Raw genomic sequence first — 5,594 nt, 5'->3', positions numbered from 1 at the left:
ACTGGTACTCCGACAATGTTCACCGGCATACCATATATCCCGACTAGCTCTCAATTGCTGGATGGAGTCCATCAAGGGGTTGTTTCAACAATATGGTCTGTTCCCATTTGTTCGTCCGGAATAATATCTGGAATCTCTTATGTTGAGTCTCAGCAAATTGATCCTTCACAGTGTCAATTTGGGCAATCCAATCCCCAAATGAAAATCATTCCTTTGAGCACTGGATTACCGCCATATGGAGGGAAGTATACCCTTTCATTATCTCCTCCAAGAGAACAACCATATGAGAGTTCACAACAGAATTCAGGTTATTCTGGAATTACATCTAGTGGTTGGGTGCCAATACTGCCTCAACAACCAAGAGTTGTATAGTCAATGTAACAAAGTTTACCTATGTCAAATATCCCCACTACGCTGGCTATTGTGACGGTGTCACAAGTACAAGCATTGCTTGTTGTATGCTAACCTCAGGTTTCTTAGGTCGTAATACAACAACCTCTTGTCCCTGCAACACAACCACAATCACTGACTAGTGGAATGACCTAGGTTCAAACGGGGACCATTACCCCTCATCTTGGTCAAATAGTCAGTACTGGACAACAACTCATGGCTTCACAACCATGGTTCATACAATACCAACAACCGCAATTCCAACAAGCTTACCGAGGATCTGAGCAACAAGTATTTGAAGGTAATGGGCAGCCATATATTCAAAACGGTCAACATCAACCATTTCATAATGGTTATGCCCATCAACCTTACCAAAGTTATCAACATCAAATGCACTATGTTGGTATACAAAGACCCACTGCTTAGGCAATCCCATCTTATCTTGGGTATGCTTTGTCAAACCTGAATCAACAGTTACCCTTCGTTGCAACTTTAGAGTTACCAGATCTAAAGCGGCTAACAAATGACCCAATTTCTTACGCCCCTTGGTGGCCAGCTGTTATCGGGAAAACTAGTGTCTATGTAGAGCTGCTAGTCCCACTAAGGCTGGTAGCTACCTTAGAAACTAACAAACTAAAAACTACTTTCATTTTCCTTTATGAGAAATAGATGAGAGAAGAATAAGGAGACCAACCTCTATCTTGCACTTGGTTCCTTACTCATTTCCTCTCTCTTCTGATAGGTCTTTGCCACTCGCTTCCTTGTCCACCCAGCTTCAAAGAGTACCTGCAGAGTCAAAGCAGCATAACACTATCCAAGAACATAGATATATTATCATAAACAATATAGGACCATATGTATATTGACCACACAAATGCATAAATCATCAATCATACAAGAATGTGGAGGAAAACTTGAATATCTTTATTGATAATCAAGAAAGAGCAAAGAGGATTACAACCAATTGTTTTGACCTAGCATCATCCTCTTAGAAAGAAAGCCCTTCTTCACCTCATGAAAATCTTAGATCACCCAACACTATGATATTGCACCAAGAAACCAGCAACACTTCCTTACAAGATACAAAATTCCAGCCTCTGGATCTCTGGGATGAGGGATCCATATATAGATGTTTGTAAGGGGAATGAGTCAGATTTTGAGATTTGATTAGTGTCCTCTCTCTGATAGTTCTTGATTCCACTTGGAGATTGACGATCTCTTACTCATCCCTGGTCGAATGCAGAGAGGCAAGTGTCACAGGAGAAGTTTCTGGAAGATTTCATGCTCTTCCACCTTGCTGATTGACCCTGCCATTTGTCCACTCTCACCCATCGCACCCCATAGAAGGGATTTTCAACATGAATCACACCTACTATGTGTATTTAGGTGGAATGTAATTCACTTTGACTATGGAGCAGGTGAAATGGTCGAGTTTTAACCAGTTCTGAGTAGTTTTTCATGGAGAACTTTTGGGAGATGTTGTAATCCGTTGACCTTGTTCTCTTAGGGGTTGAAACAACACCTTTAGGCACTTAGGAGCCCTTGGTTTATGGACATTTATGCTTTGGTTTGTAGTGCCCAAAAATGTCTATAACAATTTCCCCCTAAGTCATGAGGTCGTTAATCTTTTGATGTCGGGTGAAATGCTTTATCATGAGCATCCGAAGTTTTTTCGAGCTAGAAGGTGACCTGTAATAAGATACAATACAATACATTATCTTCATAATATTTTCATGATCTAGTTGAGGTGAGCATTCCCATGCTCAACTTTATAAATTCATTTTCATGTACATAGGATAGACAATCGTCTGAGTGTAGATTGATGATTCTGGTAGAGCCATCATCCCTTATATTGGATGATTATCTGTGCAACAATGATGTACATTTGATGTCTTTATTTTCTTGAATATATATCGCAGCCCGGATGTATGAAACTAGATCCGAAGTCTTCAATCTCATTCAATCTTCACTCAAAGTACAAGTCGATCCACGTGAAAGATGTTCTGGAGTCGAACATGGAAAGACATTGCCTGATTACCAGCCAATGATGTAAGATGTTAACAGGCACGAGAGGAATCACCGATAATGATAATGATCCTCAAGGTACTGCAGTACAATTCACATTGTGTGAATAATGGACTTGACGTCAAACACCACGCAAAATCTTTTGGTCGAAGGCCATTGATGTAAACCTATCGCTGGAAGTGAGAAACTTGCCATTGAGGCATGCAAGCTTCAAAGTACTGAAAGGGTTGTTCCTAGATCGACTTCTTGGATAATGAGCTGATGTCGACAAGAAGCGATCCGTCATAGGAGTGCCTTAGTGAGTCCCACATCAATGACACAAAATGGAGCAAATGATTTTATTGGAGGTGAAAAACGATTTGGTGATATAAGGTTCAGGGTGGCGATCATGAAAGAATGGAGCGTAAATGTATTGTAGTGGGTGAGACATAGGTGAATTCTCTAAGCAACTTCTCTTGAACATATCGGCGACATTGACATGATGGATTGGTAGCATTAACCCCAAATGTTGATGGTGTGATGGAACCATGGTGATGTGACCAGTGAATGGAACAACACAACCCGACTCGGATGCGGAGTGAAAGTGTCATGTTCAAGAGTGACTTGCTACCAACAAAGTTTCTTCAAGTTTTCTTCCCAAATTTTCCCCATTCATTGCTGACCAGTACCTCTTTATTTTTTTCAAGCTTGAGGAGGATAACATATGCTTGTTCTATAATTTTCCCTTCGGGAAAACCCATCGCTATGTTTTAACGAGCCTAGCGATAGTGAAACTCATTCTTGTCTATTATGGACAAGTTTGTCACTATTAGGTTTTAACGAGTTTAACGACAAAGATAACTCGATCCTTTTCAATTTTAGAGAGTCTAAAAAGGGACGTAAAGGAAACTCCAAAAATCCTTTTTTGTCATCTAATCCCTTAAGTCCGAAAAAGATAAAATAATACAAAAGGGATGAATTTTCTGTAATTTTAACGAGCCGAACAAAACAAGCACTCAATATTTTTGTGTAATAATCCCTCGGGTCCAAAAATATTAAAATCTAAAGGAGGGATAGCACTTCCAGTAACTTTAACGAGCTGGAGAGGCCAATGGCTCAACAATCTTTTCATATTTTACGAGTCAGTTGAAAGAGCTTAAAGGAAACTCGTTTTTGAGGAATGAGTGATAGATTCGGGTAGCAGTTGATTCCAGGTAAGGTTTGGAATTTTCCAATCATGGCAGTGTCACAAGGATGGCTAACAAGATCACTCTTCACAGTTGTTCCTAAAAATGGGTAAACAATCAAGTGGAGGTGAATGATTGACCAATACAGAGTGGAGGTGATGATGAGAACACGACCAAGGATTCAAAGGCTGAAGTAATACATTCATGATGGTTATTTACTAGAAATTGGTTCATTTTTTAATGAGCTTAAACGCTGGGGGAAACACTTGCTCATTGCTTATGTTTATTTTTTAACAATCTTGAATTCCGTGTTAAAACTGCTCGATCCAGTCATATAATAAGGATGTCTCATATATAAAAATGACATTATTTCAAAGCTTTGCCCCGCATCCTTTCTTTATGCAAGTTAGGAAAAGACCAATCCTACGAGTTTAAAGGGTTAGAGGACCTATAAATTTAAAAAATAAATGGCCGCTCTTTGCTTGCACGCCAAAAGGTTTGCATGCCCCTAGGTATAGTGAAGTAGAGTTTCCAGGTTACCCCTCAATTTGCACACAAAACATTTGTTTTATCGGGAAAGGCCTACCTTTTCTAGGTTACCCCTCAATTTGCAGACAAAACATTTATTCTATCGGGAAAGGCCTACCTTAACAAAGGTATCTTATTCCGTTCTAATCCCATTTTCGAAAACGGACGAGTGTGTCAGACTAGTCATATATCCTCCACGGAAACCTACACTATACCCAAGGTTTTCCTGCCGGAGCAAACCAGGGTGCATGCCCCCTGGGTTTCAGTCATGCCCTCCGAATCACTCGCGCTCATCAGGAGGACGGACTGGGGATTTATGAGACATTCCTTGTGTGAAAAGACCATTCAGGGTTGGTATATGACTATTTGCTATGTATGAACCGGGAAATGAAAGCTGGTCTACAAGCTTGACCACTCTTCCTTCGCGCGAAAAACAGATTACTCTAAAGAGTGAGAAGATGACGGCTCCCATGCAATAAATGTAGTCTCATCCAAGGAGTAGATTATAATCTAGGGGTCCTTGGAATACCATTATGTTCATGTGAACAGTTTTCCTTCTCAATGTTATCGACACATCGGGAAGGATCCCTAATGGTCAACTGGTTCCTTTTTCAAAGGCTATTATATTTCTCATCTCAGGAAAAATCAATGGCGAACCAAGCGCTTTCCAAGAAGTTGAGGAAAGGATACTCACAAAAGCCCCTTCATCTATGATGGTACTGGCCATGAAAATTCTATATATTTGGGAAATGATTTGGAATGGTACACTAGCCGGTAAACGGGGTCTGCCCAGTAGATTCCAGTCAAAAGAAACAACCAGGTTGCTTGGAGGTGGGACCAAATAGACGGTTAGATACGACTCTGACAAATTTCCTTCCTGCGATAAAGGAATGGGTATACTTCCCCCATGTTCATCGGAGTCTGTGCTTACGAATAGAACTTGAACGGTGTCGTTCTTGTTCTCTTCGATGACTGTATCATCTGAAGGTGGAAATTCTGAAGGCAAGACCAGGTCAACTACCACCTCGACCTTTTGACTTTCGTCTGGTATGGATTCAGATGGTTTATATTCAATGATAGACGCTTCGGCCGACCACAACGGCATGTCAGCCAGATTTTCAACTAGTGACGGAGTCGGCGAGAGTTTCTTGTATCCAGGAGGAAGCTGTAACGATGAAACCGAACAGTTGTCCAAAATGATTTTAGCTTCATCTAAGAAGGGACAATGGTGGATGGCGTGATCGCCTTCACGCAATTTACAAGGAAATTTATATTTTCCTTTTTGTCCAGGGGCTTCACTTTCACTAGTTGACGGTGTATGCTCAACATGATCCTCAGAGGTTGATGACACCGGATTTTGCAAACGAGGAGACCAGTCCCTTAAGATCTGAGGGATGCAAGGACAATCTCGATGATAGTGGTCTCCTTTGCAAATGATGCATGGCGATTTAGGTCTGGTCGGTGCAGTGTGTGGATTTTCGCTAG

Source organism: Pinus tabuliformis, chromosome 4_2 (genome assembly GCF_031772625.1).
Source record: "Pinus tabuliformis cultivar Carrire ecotype Pingquan chromosome 4_2, CPIR1, whole genome shotgun sequence".
NCBI lineage: Eukaryota > Viridiplantae > Streptophyta > Pinopsida > Pinales > Pinaceae > Pinus > Pinus tabuliformis.
Note: the sequence above shows the minus strand (reverse complement) of the source record.